Consider the following 18,857-nt stretch of genomic DNA (forward strand, 5'->3'; position numbering starts at 1 on the left):
ATGTAATAAAGTATTTTTCCTGCCTTACGAATCAAATTCTCAAAATTTGTTTTAAAAGTCTTTCTCCACCCTTGGTGGTCTATATTCCCAAGTCCTAAGTTCCGACTTTCCTTTTCACACCGAATTCATTTGTAACACATTTTTATATTGCATACAGTAGGAACCCAATTTATGTATTTCTTTACATAGTAGGAGAGTTATTTCTTGTGCTTTATTAGTCTATTCTTGCTGATATAACAAAACACTGCATATGAAGCAATGTATAAACAACACTGATTTATTACTAACTGTTGTAACTGAGGAGTTCAGGGTTAAGATACCAGCAGGTTTGGTGTCTGGTGAGGACTTGATCTCTGTTTCCAAGATGGTGCCTTGAGTGATGTGTCCTCTAGATGTGATAGAACTGATGTCCTCAAATTGCAAAGGACATCAGGGCAAGGACATCCAGAGCACATGGGTGCTCCCTTCCAGCTTTCTTTATAAAAGAACTAATCCTTTTGTGAGGGCTTTACTCTTATGACTTAAACAGTTTCTAAAGTCCCAAGTATTGCTACATCCTTTGAGTTTTAACTGCCAATGCAGATATTTTGGAGAGACACATACATTCACACCATAAGCAGATATAATCTGCATTTTTCTTCTTTTTGATCAAAGATCTGATGACCAATTTGAGAGTTTATCTAATTACTACAGTTACAGCAATGGCTTTGCAGTGAAGCCTAATGTATAGAACACAATTCTCTACCCTTTACTCAAGTTGTCAAAACTGTCATCATTAGTCATAAGCATTTTTGTTTTCTGTGAATTTCAAAAATTGACCTCTTTAAAGATTCAACTAAAAGATGGTTTAGGATTAAATTTTGAAGTTAATTTTAGAGGAAATTGATATCTTTATGCTGTAAAGTATTATTATCCAAGATCATATAATTTCTTTACATTCATCTTTATTTTACTGTATGCACCTGAAAACACAAACTGATGTGTGCAGTTAAATCAATTCTATGGTAATTATCAAATAGTATCATGTTTTATTAAAATTTCTATTTGATAACTTTTGGAAAGATAAATGCTATTTTAATATTTCTTTTGTTTTAGAAACTTCATTGAACCCTTACTATTCCAATAGCTTGATGGTAATGGTATTTTTTCCTTTTATTGAAAATACTTTTTCCCCCCTCACATAATATATCCTGATTATAGTTTCCCCTCCCTCTACTCCTTCCAGTTCCTACCCATCTCCCTCCCATCTGGATCTACCCTCTTTCTGTCTCTCATTAAAAAACAACAGATAGGAAGGAATTTAGCTCAGTGGTAGAGTGCTTGTCTAGCAAGCACAAGGCCCTGGATTGAGTCCTCAGCTCTGTTTAAAACAACAACAAAAAAGAACAAAAACAAGACTTGCTAAAAAACAAAACAAAACAAAACAAAACCCTCTTCTAAAGAATTAAAATTTAATATAATAAGATCAAACAAAAACTAACACAATTAAAGTGGGCAAAACAAACAGAAGGAAAATAATCCCAGAGCAGGTACAAGAGCAGAGACTCACTCGCTCATTCGCACACTCAGGAATCCCATAAAAACACTAAACTGGACAAGGCTTATGAAGGCTTTTACTTTGTCTTATTATATCTTTTGTTGTTGTTTCTTGCAGGCCTACTCTTTTGTGAAGGGAGATGGGGGAAATGGATCTGGGGGAGAGGGGAGGTGGAAGTGAACTGGGAGGAGTGGACAGAGGGGAAACTGTGTTTGAGATATATTATATGAGGGAAGAATCTATTTTTAGTAAAACAAACGAACAAAAACACTAGACTGGAAAACGTAATATATACACAAAGGGTAAAAAAGCGAGAAAAATATTTATAAAATAAAAAAAAATAAGAAATTAAAAAAAATAAAAGGAAGAGTCCTGACGTGACATAGGAGACAGGAACCTCCAAATGTGCTGTTGAGTTCATTTTGTGTTGGCCATGTATAGCTGGGCATGCAGCCTATCCTTAAGAATAGTTTATTTCCCCAGTGAGACTCTCTTGGAGGAAACTGACTTTTCATTTCTAAGTGTTAGCAATTGGAGATTGCTTCTGGGTTAGGGATGTGGTCGTGTGTCTACTTCTTCTTAAAGCTCTAGGACCTCAGCTGGTGCAACCCATGTAGGCCCTGTGCATGTTGCCTCACTCTGTGAGGTCATATGTGTGTGTGGATCGTGTTGATTTCAAGGGACTTGTTTTCTTAGTGTCCTCCATCCCCTCCGGCTCTTACATTCTTTCTTCCTTCTTGGGATTCCCTGAGTCTTGAGGGGAGGGATTTGATGGAGACATTCCATTTAGGACCAAGTGTTCTAAGGTCTCTTACTCTCTGCATAATGTTTAGCTGTGGGTCTCTGTATTTGTTCCTGTCTGCAGCAGCCAGAACTGCTGATGGTGGCTGAGCCATGAACTGATACAGGAGTACAGCAGAATGTCATCAGGACACATTTTATTGCTACATTATTTTTTTAGAACAGTAGTATTTGTTTTTAGCCTACATTCCTGGACTATCTAGTCTCAGGTTCTTGGTCACTCAAGCAGTGTCAGGTATGGATTCCATTTCATGGAGTGGGTTTAAAGTCAAATCAGATATTGCTTGGTCACTCCCCCAAGCTTTGTGCCACCATCGCCCTAATGTATCTTACAAGCAGGACACCATTGTAGATCAAATGGTTTGTGGCTGGGTTAGTATTTCCCTTTCTCCTTTGATAGCATACAGAGTATCTCCCTGAACCAAAAATGCTAGCATGTAGGGCCTTGTCATCAGTCATCAGTTTGTGAAGAGCAAAATAGCCTTGGCAACAGCCTGAGTTGTTTGGCGGGTTCCTATGGGACCCCTTTGGCCAACAACTCAATTAGATGTAACTTAATCCCAGTACTAGAAGCTTCATTTGTTGATGAGAGATGTCTAATTGGGCTCTGTTTCCCTCATTATTTGGCAATTTCATTTAGATTGCCTTCATATAGGTATACATCATAGAAAGCCTCTTCTGTATTGTTTCCATACTACCCCTCAAATGGCACTTAATTTTTACTGTCTTTCTCCATATTCCTTCCCTTATTCCCTCTTCCTCCCCATCTCTCGTTGATCCTCTTATTCCAGACCCTCCCAATATATCTACCTATAAGTGAATACATATTATAGTTGTCTTTTCTGTGCTTGGATTATCTCACTCAGTATGATTTTTTTTCTAGTTCCACACTTTTACCTGAACATTTCATGATTTCATTTTTTCCCCCAATGGCTCCTGTGTGTAACTGTACCACATTTCCTTTATCCATTCATCTTAGACCAGACATATAGGTTGCTTCCAATTTCTGGCTACTATGACTAGAGCAGCAATGAATATGGTTGAATAAGTGTCTCTTTGGCAGGATGAAGCATCCTTTGGGTATATGCATGCCCAAGAGCAGCATAGTTGAATCCTGAGGTAGATCCATTTCCATCTTCCTGGGGGAACCACCACACTGGTTTTCACAATGGCTGTACAAATTTGCTCTACTACCAACAATGGATTAGTGTTCCCCCTACTCCACGTCCTCACCAGTATGAGCTGTCACTTGTTATATTGATCTTAGCCATTCTAACGGGTATAAGATGAAGCCTCAAAGTAGTTTTGATTTGAAAATTCCTGATGACTAAGGATGTTGAACATTTTCTTAAGTGTTTCTCAGCTATTTGAATTTCTTCTGAAAATTCTATTTTTAGATCTATACCTCATTTTAAATTGTTTTTTTTTTGATATCCAGTTTTTTAGTTCTTTATATATTTTGGATATTAGTTTGTAAAATTCTTTTCCCATTCTGTAGGCTGCTACTCTGTCTGAATCATGGTGATTTGCCTTGAAGAAGCTCTTCATTTTCATGAAGTTCCATTTATTAATGACTGATCTCTTAATGCCTATGTTATCAGTGTTCTGTTCAGAAAGCCTTGCCTGTGCAAATGAGTTCAAGGCGGTTCTCTACTTTCTCTTCCATCAGGTTCAGTGTATCTGGTTTTGTGTTGGGGTCATTGATCCATTTGGAGTTGAGTTTTGTGCAGGGTGATAAGTTTGGATCTATTTGGATTCTTCTACATGCAGACATCCAGCTTGACTAGCACCATTTGTTGAAGAGACTGTCTTTTTCCCAGTATGTGTTTCTGGCTTCTTTATAAAAAAACTAGGTGTCTATAGGTGTGTGGGTTTATGTCTTTATCTTCAATTTGATTCCATTGATCAGTGTGTCTGTTTTTTGTCAATATCATGATGTTTTTATTACCATAGCTGTGTAGTACAACTTGAAATCTGCGATGGTGGTGCCTCCTACATTTCTTTTATTATTCATGATTATTTTAGCTATTGTGGATATGTTGTGTTTCCATGTAAAGCTGAAAAATGTCTTTTCAAGATGTGTGAAGAAATTGTTGGAATTTTGATGGGAATTACATTGAATCTGTAGATTGCTTTTAGTATGGTGGCCATATTTGAATATATAAACCCTTCTGATTTATGTGCATGGGAGATATTTCCATCTTCTGATGTCTTCTTCAATTCTTTCATCAATGTCTTACAGTTTTTCTCATACAAGTCTTCCACTTGTATGGTTAGAGTTACCCCAAGATATTTTATATTATTTGTGGCTATTGTAAGGAGTGTTGTTTCCTGATTTCTTTTTCAGTCCATTCATCATTTGTATATGGGAGGGCTACTGACTTACATGAGTGAATTTTGTATCCAGTTACTTTCATGAAATTATTTGCTCTAAGAGTTTCCCAGTGAAATTTTAGGGTCACTATGATACTATCATATCATCTACAAATAAAGATATTTTAATTTCTTCCTTTCTAATTTGTATCCCTTTGATATCTTTCAGTTATCTTGCTAACACTTCAAGTACTATATTGAACAGATATGGAGAGAGTGAACAGCCTTGTCTCCTTCCTGATTTTAGTGAAATTGCTTTGAATTTCTCTCCATTTAGGTCAATATTGGCTATGGCCTTACTGTAAACTGTCTTCATTATGTTGATGTATGTCATTTGTGTGCCTAATCCTTCCAGGACTTTTATCATGGTGTTGAATTTTGTCAAAAGCTTTTTCTCAACCTAATAAGATGATCATGTGTTTTTTTTTCTTTCAGTTTGTTTATATGGTGGATTGCATTTATTTATTTTCTTTGCTTATTGAACCATCCCTGCATCTCTGAGATGAAGCCTTCTTGATCATGGTGGATTATATGTTCATAAGGGAAGTTGTTCTGTAACTCTTTGTTGGGTCTTTATGTGGTTTGGAATCAGGGTAACTGTGGCCTTGTGAAACACATTGGACAATGTTCATCATGTTTTTATTTTGTGGAATAATTTGAGGAGTATTGGCATTAACTCTTCTTTGAAAAGACTGATAGACGTCTGTGTTAAAACCATCTGGTCCTGGGGCTTTTTTTGCGGGGGGGACTTTTAATTACTGCTTCTATTTCACTAAGGGTTATGGGTCTGTTCAAATTACTTACATAGTCTTGATTTTACTTTGGTAAACAGTATTTATCAAGAAAATTATCCTTCTTTATTTTTTAATTTTCCAGTTTGGTAGAATATAGACTTGTAAAGTATGTCCTTATGATTCTCTGGGTTTCCTTGGTGTCTGTTGTTATGTCCCTCTTTTCATCTCTAATTATGTTAATTTGGATCTTTTCTCTCTGATGCTTTTAATTAATTTGGATAAGAGTTTGTCAATTTTATTGATTGTCTCAAGGAACCAACTATTTGTTTTATTTCACTTATTTCTCATTAGTTTGTATTTTATTGACTCTAGCCCTGAGTTTGATTATTTTTTGTCAGCCACCCATTTTTAGGTGTGATTTCTTTCTTTTTTTTTTTTTGTTTTAGAGTTTTTAGGTATGCTGTTGAGTTACTCTTATGAGAACTCTCCATTATTATTATTATTATTATTATTATTATTATTATTTTAATGTAGCCACATAATGCTATGAGCTTTCCACTTAGAACCACCTTCATTGTGTCCTACATTTGAGTATGTTATATATTCATTTTTATTCAATTCTAGGAAGACTTTTAAAAAATTTATGTCTTGACCTCCCCTTTTTATTTAGTAGTGAGTTGTTCAGTTTCCATGAGTTTGTAAGCTTCCTATTGTTATTGATATATAGTTTTATTATCTCCAGGCAAGGAGGAAGAGGTGAAGATCTGCAGTTAGCCTATCTGCTTCCACGGCTGGAGTGGCCTGTGGGTTCCCAGGGAGTGCCTGCTGTAGTTGGGGGCTGGCATAAAGCAATAAGTGGAGTGGGGGAGGAAGTTTGGAGGAGAATATCTGTGTGATCTGCTGGAGATGAGTGCAACAGTTGGTCTTCTACAGAGCTGGGGATAATACTGAGGGACCAGATTTGGAGGCACAGTTGGGGAGGTGAAGATCTATAGGTAGCCTATCTGCTTTCCTGGCAGGAGGGGCCTGCAGGTTCCTAGGAAATGACTGCTGGAGGGGGCAGCACAGGTTGGAGGGAAGACCTGTGTGAGTCACTTCAGATATCTGGTGGCAGGAGAGGAAGGGTGGCCACAGCAGGTGGTCTGCTGCAGAGCTGGAGGTGAGACTAGGGGATTGAATTTGGAGGAATGGAGAGAGACGTGAAGGTCTTCGGTTACCTCACCTGCTCCCAGGCTGGTGTCATCACAGTGTTTTCAAGTAGAGACTTCCTTTCTTTCTTTTACATCTCATATCTCTTTTCTTATTCATATCCTGAAGTATTATGACAAAGACTAAAAGCCATTTTGTCTTGTTTCTGCTCTTAAAATTTTTTCTCTATTTAAGACATATGTAGTAAGGTTTTAGATAAAGCATTTTCCATGTTAATGAAATTCTCCTTAGTTTTTGTATTATGATAAATTTCTGGTCTCCTTATTGCTGCATGAAAGGCTTTTCTTACTGATGTGTTGCCTTAAACTATTTTATTTTATTTTATGTATATGGGTATTGTGCTTGCATGTATGTTGTGCACCACTTATGTGCCTGGTGCCTGCAGAGGCTAGAAAAATGATCATACCCCTTAGAACTAGAGTTACAAATGGTTGTGAGCCACAATGTGGTTGCTGGGAATTGATCCCAGGTCCTCTGCAAAAGCAATATGCTTGGGATGTCTTTCTGTATGCTGTGAATGTGTTACTCTGATTGGTTGATAAATAAAATGCTGATAGGCCAGTAGCCAGGCAGGAAGTATAGTGTAGGCAGGACAAGAGAGAGGAGAATTCTGGGAAGTGGAAGGTTGAGTCAGGAGACACTGCCAGCCGCCACCACTATGAGAAGCAAGATGTAAGGATACCTACCGGTAAGTCACAAGCCATGTGGCAAGGTGTAGATTTATAGAAATGGGTTAATTTAAGATATAAGAACTAGATAACAAGAAGACTGCCACAGCCATACAGTTTATAAGCAATATAAGTCTCTGTGTGTTTGCTGGGTCTGAATAGCTGCGGGAGCTGGTGGCCACAGGAAAACTCCAGCTACTGCCGTAAGTGCTCTTAAGTTCTGAACCATATCTCTAGGCCTTTGAACTATTTCTCTCTCTCTCTCTCTCTCTCTCTCTCTCTCTCTCTCTCTCTCTCTCTCTCTCTCTCTCTCTCAAAACCAGCTTTGCATACTTAGAATCAAACTTGTCTGATCATGATATGATGTATTTTGTTTCATATACTGCCATCAGATGGTTAGCTACTATTTTTACATCTAAGAAATAATTAGGTTCTCTATTTTGTTGTGGGAAGAATGGGACAGTGCTTATGAGTACAGACTTTTGGAACTAGATTCTCTGGATTTGAATTGTAGCTTGGGCATTTATTTGTTGTATGATTTGAGGAAGTAGTTTTCTGGCTCCATTGGATATCTATAATATCCAATTAATCTGAATGATACTCAGGCTATATCCTATCATGGTGCATGAATGAGATAAAATATTGAGAACATTTATGATAGTGCTTGTTATGCAGTAAGGTTTATTTAAAGCTAATTATGATTATAGCACCATGTTTACTTTTCTTGGCAACTTACATTACACTAGTCTTAGAGAAAATTCTAATTTTTCTGACTTAACTTTGTGGAAATAGTGTACAAGAAATTATCTATCCCTTAAAATTTGGTGGGAAGTATCAGCAACATCTTTCATGATCTTGGAATTTCATTTTGAAAAAATTCTTTTGAACTTGTAATTTTATCTTCTTTATGCTTGTTGGCATAGCCAAGTATTCTTTTTTGTTTTTTGTTGGTAGAACAACACCATAACCAAAAGAAACTAAGGCAGTATAGGGTTTATTTCAGCTTACAGGGAGAAGTCCATCATTTAGGAAATTCAGGGAAGGAATTCAATAAGAAACTCACTCAACAGTAAAATAAGCACAACAGGGGCACTACTTGCGACCTGGATCTTCACTCACTCAGACTCATCCTCAGCTAGCTTCCTTATACATCCCAGGGCTTCCTGCCCAGGGAATGGTTCTTCCTGTAGTGTTCTGGGCCCACCTACATCAATTAACAATCAAGACAATCCCCCACATACATGTCTACTGACCAACACAATAAGGACAATTTCTCAGTTGGAACTTTTTTCGGGTTACTCTAGGCTGTATCAAGTTGACAGTTAATGCTTGACATTGAATATACTATTTTTTGCATTAATTTTGCTATTTCATAATTAATTTTGCAAAAACATATTCATTATATCTGTATTTAAAATTGCTAATGGGGTGGGTAATATTTTTTAGCTTTTTCAAACATGTTTTATTGAGTGTAGCTATTTGTTCTTTTAATTTTATATTTGGTTACTTATATTCATTTTAATTTTCTCAGTATTGCTAGTTTCTCCCTACTTTTTTTTTAAAGCTTTTTTTATCTAAGAAATTTATTTGTCTGTAAGAAACAAGAATTTTTTTGAAAATTCCCATAGATTGTGTGTACTTAAAGTCTATCCTATTAAAATATTTTAAAATATTTATAGCTTTGCTTTCTTATGTGCATTATTTGTTTTATTTTCTTATTTACTATTTGCCTTTTGGAACATGTGTTTTTTGTTGCTTTGTTTTAACTTCTCAAGCTAAAAGCTTAGCTTTTTGAACATGTGTTTCTGCTATGGATAAAATGGGCTTTAGATATTACCTTTAAATATTTCTTTGGCTCTGCAAGTAAATATTAATACATTAAATTTTATTATCAACTACTTTTAAATACTTTCTAATTTATCTTTTAATCATTTGAGCTAAAAGACTATTTAGTACCATGCAGTTTACTTTTCAGATATATGAGCTATTTAAGTAAGGGTTTTATTTTATAATCCAGATATTTTTCCTATTTATAACATTTGTTATATATTTTACATACATGAAATATGAACAGTTCCAAGGAATGGAAACCAAAGAGACATAAGGGGGAATAAGAATGTTCCTATTACTAAGAACACTGAAAAAAATCTGTAAGGCTGATTTTTGGTAATAGTTAAATTCCACATTTTAAATATTTTATCTCTTAATATTATCAAAACAATGTTAATTAAGGAATCCTCATGGGGTTTTGGCATTTAAATTTGCAAGATACCAATGTAGTTTTTAAGCAGTGAGCTAATACTCCACAAATGGATTCGTGAACCTGCTTTTTTAACAGATAACGTGAAAGAGTCCTCCATCTGGAGAACTGACTCCTTGAAGAGGGAAAAGGGTGCCTACTGCCACACCTCCACCCACTTTGGAGAGAAACCCCTCAAATCTGGATCAGCATTGCCAATCTGTACTTGCAGTCTTGTGTATTTCAGAACCATGCTTGGGAGCACATTTAGAAAAGTGGGAAGAACATCATTATTTGGCTTCCATCTTGACACTATCCTGACTACTCAGATGGCAGTAACTCTTTTCCCTGTACAAAAACTTGAGGTGGAAGGTTTCGATGGTCTTGTGTGGTGGAGGCACATCTGTCTTAGGCATAACTTTTGATGCAGGAGAAGTTATGGGGAAAGAGTTGTACAGTCCTGTACATGGTGGGAACCTTTACACTAAGATGTACAGAGAAACCATCAGAAACTAGAGCACTGGTGCCTGGATCCAGACAGCAAAAGGCTGGGTATTAGCACTCCTTAGGAGTGGTGATGGTCTCCTGTGTTCGCCCTCAGGGTTGGTTCTGTCATCCACAGCCTATGAAGTGCTCAAGTAGGGCTCTCTCACGCCTGTTACCCTTGGGGGGCTGAAGGCCTCTTTGGGAGAGGAGACAAATACCTTAGTCCTTCCACCCTTCCCCCTAATGTCAACTTGAGTAATTCATCCAAATGAAAAACTTCTTTCTACAGATTTTCCTCACAAATACCATCTTGTTTTTATAGGACATCTTAAGACTGTGAAAATGGGCTTCAGAGAAATCACATCTGTTTAATTAAAATATATCCTCAACTTTCTTTATAATACTGTTAGTCTGGCCTGGGAATTTCTTACTTTAGTCTGTTCTTGCTGAAGTTATGAAGTTATTTAAAAATTAAGAATTGCCCTTCAAATTCGTGACAAGTCTTCAAGGAAGAATGGAAATCATCTCATAGAGGTTTCTGTGATCAGAGTGGGAAGGTTTCCAGCTCCTGGAAATGTTCTGAAATCCTGTCTCAATGCTGGCTTCTCAGCTGCAAGTATCTTGAGTGGTTGATAAATCGTGTATCTATCACAATAGCTTTACAGGTATACACACAGAAAGATTATCTACTGGGAAGAAACATAGTCCTTATATTTCTTACTTTTCATTTGTTATTTAAATCTACTGGATGTCTAACTATTTTTTTAAATCAATTGATCAGGGCACCTAATAAAGTTTGTAACCCAGTCATGCTATATCCATAAAACTAAAATAATAATAGCTTGGTTTACAAATATGAGCATCTTGATAATGTTTAATAGTAGATTTTTCACTTTTTATTTAAGTACCGGATACTTATATGAAAGTGTATCTTCCATCTATCTATCTATGTATCTGTATGTATGTATGTATCTATCTGTCTGTCTGTCTGTCATCTATCTGTTTTTGTTTTTACATCCTGACCACAGTTTCCCCTCCTTCCTTTTCTTCTAGTCCCTCCCTTACTTTCCTCTTCTCCACCCCAACCACTCCTCTTCCGTTGCTCTTCAGAAAAGGGCAGACCTCCCATGGATATCAGTCAGCCATGGTATATCAATGAGATGAGGTACCTCCTCTCCCATTAAGGCTGGAGGAGGCAACCTAGTAGGAGGAACAGGTCCTAAAAGCAGGCAACAGAGTCGAAGACAGCCCTTGCTCCCACTGTTAGAAGTCCCACAGAAAGACCAATCTACACACTATAACATATATGCAGACGCCTAGGTCAGTCCTATCCAGGCTCCCTGGTTGTCAGTTCAGTCTCTGTGAGCCCCTATGAGCCCAGATTAGTTGATTCTGTGGGTTTTCTTATGGTGTCCTTGACCCCTCCCCCTCTGCCTCCTACAATCCCCCCCACACACACACACACAATTTCATTGCCACTAACTACTTTTACCACAACACAACTGTAGGCAGGACAAATTGTAGATCAAAGATTTTGTGGCTAGGTTGGTGTCCCAATCCCTCCACTGGAAGTCTTTCCTGGTTATAGGAGATGGCTGGTTCAGTCTCTGCACCCCCCTTTGCTAGCAGTCTTAACTAGGGTCACCCTCATAGATTCCTAGGGGTTTCCGTTGCACCTGGTTTCTAGCTCTTCCAAGAGATGCCACCCCCACCCCATTCAAGTTATTTCTCCCAGGATTCTTTCCCTCCATCTAACCCTCATCTGATCCTTCCTGTTCTCATCCCCACTCCCCCATCCAGGTCCCTCCTCCTATCCACCAGCTATGTCTATTCTATTTCCCCTACAGAGTGATGGTGTGGAGTAATCCTCTTGTGCACTGTAAAGCTTTGTCACTCAAACTGGTTTAATAAAATGCTGACAGGCTGGTAGCTGGGCAGAAAGTTAGGTGGGAAAGCCAAACTGAGGATGATGGGAAGGAGAAGGGGGAGGCAGGAGTCACCAGACAGACACAGAGGAAGCAACATGAGAATGTCATACTGAGAAAAGGTGCCAAGCCACCTGGCTAAACATAGATAAGAATTATGGATTAATTTAAGTGTAAGAGCGAGTTAGTAATAAGCCTGAGCTACCAACTGAGCATTTATAATTAATATAAGCCTTTGAGTGATTTTTTTGTGACCAGGAGTTAGGGACAGAGAAACTCCACCTCTAGTTACAGAGTGAGATTCATGCCCTACCCCCACCCCTCCTTGTTACTTAGCTTCTCTGGGTCTGTAGATTATAGCATGGTTCTCTTCTACTTTATAGCTAATATTCACTTATAAGTGAGTATATATCATGTTTGTCCTTATGGGTCTGGGTTACCTCACTAAGGATGATCTTTCATTCATTTTCCAGCAAATTTCCTGATGTCATTGTTTTTAACAACTGAGTAATACTCCATTGTGTAAATGTACCACATTTTCTTCATCTATTCTTCAGTTGAGGGACATCTAGGTTGTGTCCAATTTCTGGGTAATACAAATAAAGCTGCTATGAACATAGTTGAGTAAGTGTCCTTGTGGTATGATGAAGCATACTTTAGGTATATGCCCAGGAGTGGTATAGCTGGATCTTGATGTAGATTGATTCCTTAATTTTTAAGAAAATGCCATATTGATTTCTAAAGTGGCTGTACAAGTTTTCACTCCCACCAAAAGTGGAGAAGTGTTCTCCTTGCTCTATATCCTCTCCAACATAAGCTGTCATTAGCATTTTTTATCTTGGTCATTCTGACAGGTGTAAGATGGAATCTGAGTCATTTTGATTTACATTTCCCTGATGGTTAAGGATACTGAACATTTCTTTAAGTGATTCTTGGCCACTTGAGATTCCTCTGTTGAGAATTCTCCCTTTTGAATTGTACCCCATTTTTCAAGTGGATTATTTGGTTTGTTGATGTCTAGTTTCTTGAGTTCTTTATGTATTTTGGATATCAGTCCTCTGTCAGATGTAGGATGGGTGAAGATCTTTTTCCATTCTGTAGTTTGCCATTTGGTTCTTTTGACAGTATCTTTTACCCTACAGAAATTTTCAGTTTCACAAGGTCCCATTTATTAATTATTGATCTTAGTGCCTGCATTATTGGTGTAATGTTCAGGAAGTTGTCTCCTGTGCCAATATGTTCAAGGCTATTTCCTACCTTCTCTTCTATCAGGTTCAGTGTAACTGGATTTATGTTGTGGTCTTTGATCCACTTGTTCTTGACCTCTGTGCATGGTAATAGATATGAATCTATTTACATTCTTCTACATGCAGATAGCCAGTTAGACCAGCCCCATTTGTTGAACATGCTTTTCTTTTTTGTCAAAAATCAAGTGTCCATACATGTGTGGATTTATTTCTGGGACTTTGATTTTATTCCATTGATTATTAAGTTAAAACAAATAAACAAAACTGATGCCTATTTGGATCCTACCCAAAAATGTCCAACATCACCCTACCAACCAGAAAGATGGCTCTCCTGTTACTGACTGGTCAGGGACAGAGGAGATGGAAGAAATGCCACCCTTGCAGAACAACAACAACAAAAAATCCCCTGAAAGGACATGCATGGTCAGGTGGTCACTGCCCAAGCCATATGCCCAACCCCCAACTTCCCTCTCTGCTATTTTAGTAACAGTCTTTGTTATATTATAGGTCTATATTCTCAATCCAACACTCACCACTGGTGTTTTCCCCTTCAGTAAACCTATGAGGGCAAAAACCAAAAAACCAAAAAACAAACAAACAAACAAACAAAAAACAGGAGACTGGGTCCATGGACTGCCTCAACCAAGAATGCTGTTCCTAATTCAAAACCTAAATAACCATCTCAATATTATTGTAGATGACCCCTGGAATAAAAGATAAAGGACAGGAGTCATGGTAAAACTGTATCTCACTGGTTATGCTGTACATCCCTCTGCTGATATTCCTGTTTCTCAACAGCTGGTGCAGACCTCCAAGTCCATGCTAACCCATAAAAATATTCTTAAACAGGACACACAGCTAAGAAGAAATGCTCAGTCCACCCTGGCCACAGTTTGTTCAATATGTTGTTATCTTTCTCGCTTTCATCACCCACCCTAATGTCTCTGACTGCTTCTTTTATGCATCCAGCAATAGACCTCTGCTGACAGCTATACTGGTCAGTACCCCTCTTCTTTACCCCAGGACCAATGTCTCACTAACATTACTCTTTCTGGGCTGACAAGCATCACCCTTCCCCTTCTTCTTTGGTGTAAGGGAAAGACAACTTCCTGCATAGACACCCCCCTTTGCACCTCTGTTGTGATTATTCTCACGTCTATCTATATGAGGAGAAAGAAGCAACACTGCTGCTAACCAAAGACAAGAGATAGCCCTTCCTTTACCGATAGGAATAAGTCTTGTCTTCACCCTTGGATCTTCCAGGGCTACAACAACCGCCATCGTCTAGAGACATCATCTGGCTGGAGACTTCAGAGACAGACTTGATCAGACAGACATGGCACCTATGTCTGAGAGCCTTGAGTCACTCCAAAGACTGATGAACTCTCTTACTGGGGTCATGCTCCAAAACAAAAGAACACTAGATCTACTAACTGCTGAACATGGGGGGACTTGCTTGGTATTGGGGGAAGAATGTTGCTTCTATGTAAACAAATCAGATGTTGTTAAAACTAATGTCATCACCCTCAAAATACTCCACAAAGATCTCCTCTCAAAATTCCAGTCCATAGAGCAAATTAGCTGGCTCCATAACCCCCTATTTTCTTGGCTCCTACCCTTTATCAGGCCTCTGATTATGTTATATTTTATTTTGATGCTTGCCCCCTGCCTTTTTCATTTCCTCTGGTGACAGATCACCACCATTGCTAAAATTGCCAGCAATCAGGTCATGGTTGACTACCACACCCTGGACCTTTCTGACACAAGCGACATGTTCCTGAAGGCTTACAATGACACCTCTCCATTAAAAAATAAAATAGGGGGAGATGTTGGAAGACATCGCTGGCTGGTCAGAGGTTGCAGCCTCCCCATGACCTAGTAGATTATCTCAATAAGATCAGCAAAAAGGAGCTCCCTCCCTCCAGCAGAACTTCCTGCCTTTACCTGCCTTTGTCGGGAGTACGTCCCTGGGCCTGGAGGACTGACCTTATCTAAAAGCTGTCTCTAAAACCAGATGCTCAATTCATCTTTAGCTTGACCCTTGGCACAGATCCCTGCTGAGAGGACTTGTGTGAGGGGCTCTGCTCTAGGAACCTACTGCCACATACTAAGCCTTGTGATAGGAGCATGCCACTTAATGCATATCAGACTTTGGCCTCAGGCCCCACAATCCTATATATTCCTTATACTCTGGAATAAAATTGAGCTGATTTACCAAAATCTGTCTCCTGGATGGCTGTCTCCCTTTGTGCTCATGGGCTGTCAAAGCTTTCTGTTATCTCATCTACCTCTTTCCCCTGTTGACCCGGTGGCCAACAGGCCAAGAGAGAAAGAGGACCCCCACAGAATATTTTTCTTTCAAGGTCTGTAAAGAATTATGTTGCAATTTTAATGGGGATTGCATTGAATCTGAAGATTGCTTTCGGTAAGATGACCATTTTTACTATGTTAATCCTATTGATCCGTGAGCATGGGAGATGTTTCCATCTTCTGATGTCTTCTCCAACTTCTTTCTTCAAGGACTTGAAGTTCTTGCCATACAGATCTTTCACTTGCTTGGTTAGAGTTACCCCAAGATATTTTATATTATCTGTGGCTGTTGTGAAGGGTGATGTTTCCCTCATTTATTTCTCAACCAATTTATCCTTTATAAATTTATCCATTTATCTTGACTTTTTAGTTAATTTTGTATCCAGCCACTTCACTGAAGGTGTTTATCAGCTGTAGGAGTTCCCTGGTAGAATTTTGGGGGGGGGCACTTATGTATACTATCTTATCACCTGCAAATAGTGATACTTTGACTTCTGTTACTATTTGTATCCCCTTGATTTCCTTCAGTTGTCTTATTTCTCTAGCTAAAACTTCAAGTACTATATTGAATAGTTATGGGGAGAGTAGAAAGCCTTGTCTTGTTCCTGATTTTAGTGGAATTGCTTTAATTTTCTCTCTATGTAATTTGATTTTGGCTATTGGTTTGTGTATATTGCCTGTATTATGTTTAGATATGTTCCTTGTATCACTGATCTCTCCAAGACTTTTATCATCAAGGGGTGTTAGATTTTGTCAAAGGCTTTTTTAGCATTTAATGAGATGATCACGTGGGTTTTTTCTTCCAATTTGTTTATATTGTAGATTATATTGACAGATTTCCATATGTTAAACCATCCCTGCATCTCTGGGATGAAGCCCACTTGATCATAGTGGATGATCTTTTCGATGTGTTCTTGAATTAAATTTGCAAGTATTTTATTGAGTATTTTTGCATCAATGTTCATGAGAGAAATTGTTCTGTAATTCTCTTTCTTTGTTGTGTTTTGGTGTGGTTTGAATATCAGGGTGACTGTGGCCATGTAAAATGAATTTGGCAATGTTTCTCTGTTTCTATTTTGTGGAATAATTTGAGTATTGTTATTAGTTCTTCTTTGAAAGTTCTGGCCCTGGGCTTTTTTTTTTTTCTGTTGGGAGACTTTTACTGACTGCTTCTATTTCCTTGGGGGTTATAGATCTACTTAAATTGATTATCTGATCTTGATTTAACTTTGGAAAGTGGTATCTATCAAGAGAAAATTGTCCATTTCTTTTAGATTTCCCAATTTTGTGGAGTACAGGTTTTTGAAGTATGATCTAATGACTCTCTGGATTTCCTTGGTGTTTGTTGTTATGTCCCCCTTTTCATTTGTGATTTTGTTAATTTGGATATTCTCTCTGCCTTTTAGTTAGTTTGGATAAGGATTTGTCTATCTTGTTGATTTTGTCAAAGAATCAACTCTTTGTTTTATTGATTCTTTGCATTGTTCTCTTTGTTTCTATTTTATTGATTTCAGCCCTGAGTCCTGAGTTTATTTCCTGTCATCTACTCCTCTTGGGTGTGTTTGCTTTTTTTTTTTTTGTTCTAGAGCTTCTAAGTGTGCTGTTAGGTTGCTAGTATGAGATTTCTGCAATTTCTTGATGAAGGCACTTAGTGCTATGAACATTCCTCTTAGCACTGTTTTCATAGTGTCCCATACGTTTGGGTGTGTTGTTCATTCATTTTCATTGAATCTTTGGAAGTCTTTATTTCTTTCTAGACTCAGTGATAATTTAGTAGAGAGTTGTTCATTTTCCATGAGTAGGCTTTCTATTGTTTCTGAAGCCAGCTTTAATCCATGGTGGTCTGATAAGATACAGGGGGTTATTTCAATTTTCTTGTGTCTGTTGAGACTTGCTTTGTGACTGAGTATGTGGTTAATTTTTGAGAAGGTTCCATGAAGTGCTGAAAAGAACGTATATTTTTTGTGTTTGGGTGAAATGTTCTGTAGATATCTGTTAGGTCCATTTGAGTCATAACATCTGTTAGTTTCAGTATTTCCCTGTTTAGTTTCTGGCTGGATGACCTGTCCATTGGTGAGGGTGGGGTATTGAAGTTTCCCACTGTTTATGTGCAGGGTTCAATTTGTGATTAACTTTTAGTAATGTTTCTCTTACTCATGTGGTTGCCCTTGTGTTTAGAGCATAGATGATTAGAGCTGAGATGTCATCTTGGTGGGTTTTTCCTTTAATGAGTATGACATGTCCCTCTTCATCTCTTTTGATTAATTTTGGTTTGAAGTCTATTTTGTTAGATTTTAGGATAGATACACCAGCTTGCTTCTTAGGTCAATTTGATTGAGAAATCTTTTTCCTACCATTTACTCTGAGGTAATATTTGTCTTTGATGTTGAGGTGCGTTCCTTGTATGCAGCAGAAGGATGGATTCTATTTTGTATCCATTCTGTTAGTCTATGTCTTTTTATTGTCCAATGAGTCCATTGATATTGAGAGATATTGATGACCAGTGATTGTTAATGCTTATTATTTTGTTGTTGTTGGTAGTGTGTGTGTGTGTGTGTGTGTGTGTGTGTGTGTGTATGTGTGTGTGTTTCCCTTCTTTGTATTATCTATTGCCTGAATTATTGTGGGTGTACTTAACTTCCTTGAGTCAGAATTTTTATTCTAGTATTTTCTGTAGTTCTGGATTTATGGATAGATATTGTTTAAATTTGACTTGGACAAGAAATATCTTGTATTTTTCCATCTGTGGTTATTGAAAGTTTTGCTGGGTATAGTAGTCTGACTTGGCATCCATGGTCTGCTATAGTCTGCAAGACATCTGTCCAGGCCCTTCTAGCTTTTAGAGTCTCCATTGAGAACTTGGGTGTAATTCTAATAAGTCTGCCTTGTAGCATTTAATATTCTTTCGTTGTTTTGTATGTTTAGTGTTTTGATTATTATGTGACATGGAGCCTTCCTTTTCTGATCCAATCTATTTGGTGTTCTGTAAGTTTCTTGTACCTTTACAGGCATCTCCTTCTTTGGGTTAAGAAAATTTTCTTCTATGATTTTATTAAATATATTTTCTGGGTTTTTGAGCTGGGATTCTTCTCCTTCTATTATGCTTAGGTTTGGTCTTTTCATAATGTCCCAGATTTCCTAGATGTTTTATGTTAGGAGTTTTTTAGATTTAACATTTTCTTTGCCTGATGAATCTATTTATTCTATTGTATCTTCAATACTTGAGATTCTCTCTTCCATCTTTTGTATTCTGTTGATGATGCTTACATCTGTAGTTCCTGTTCACTTACCCAGATTTTTCAATTCTTGAATTCCCTCAGCTTGTGTT

The sequence above is a fragment of the Peromyscus eremicus genome, chromosome 2, assembly GCF_949786415.1.
Source record: "Peromyscus eremicus chromosome 2, PerEre_H2_v1, whole genome shotgun sequence".
Lineage (NCBI taxonomy): Eukaryota > Metazoa > Chordata > Mammalia > Rodentia > Cricetidae > Peromyscus > Peromyscus eremicus.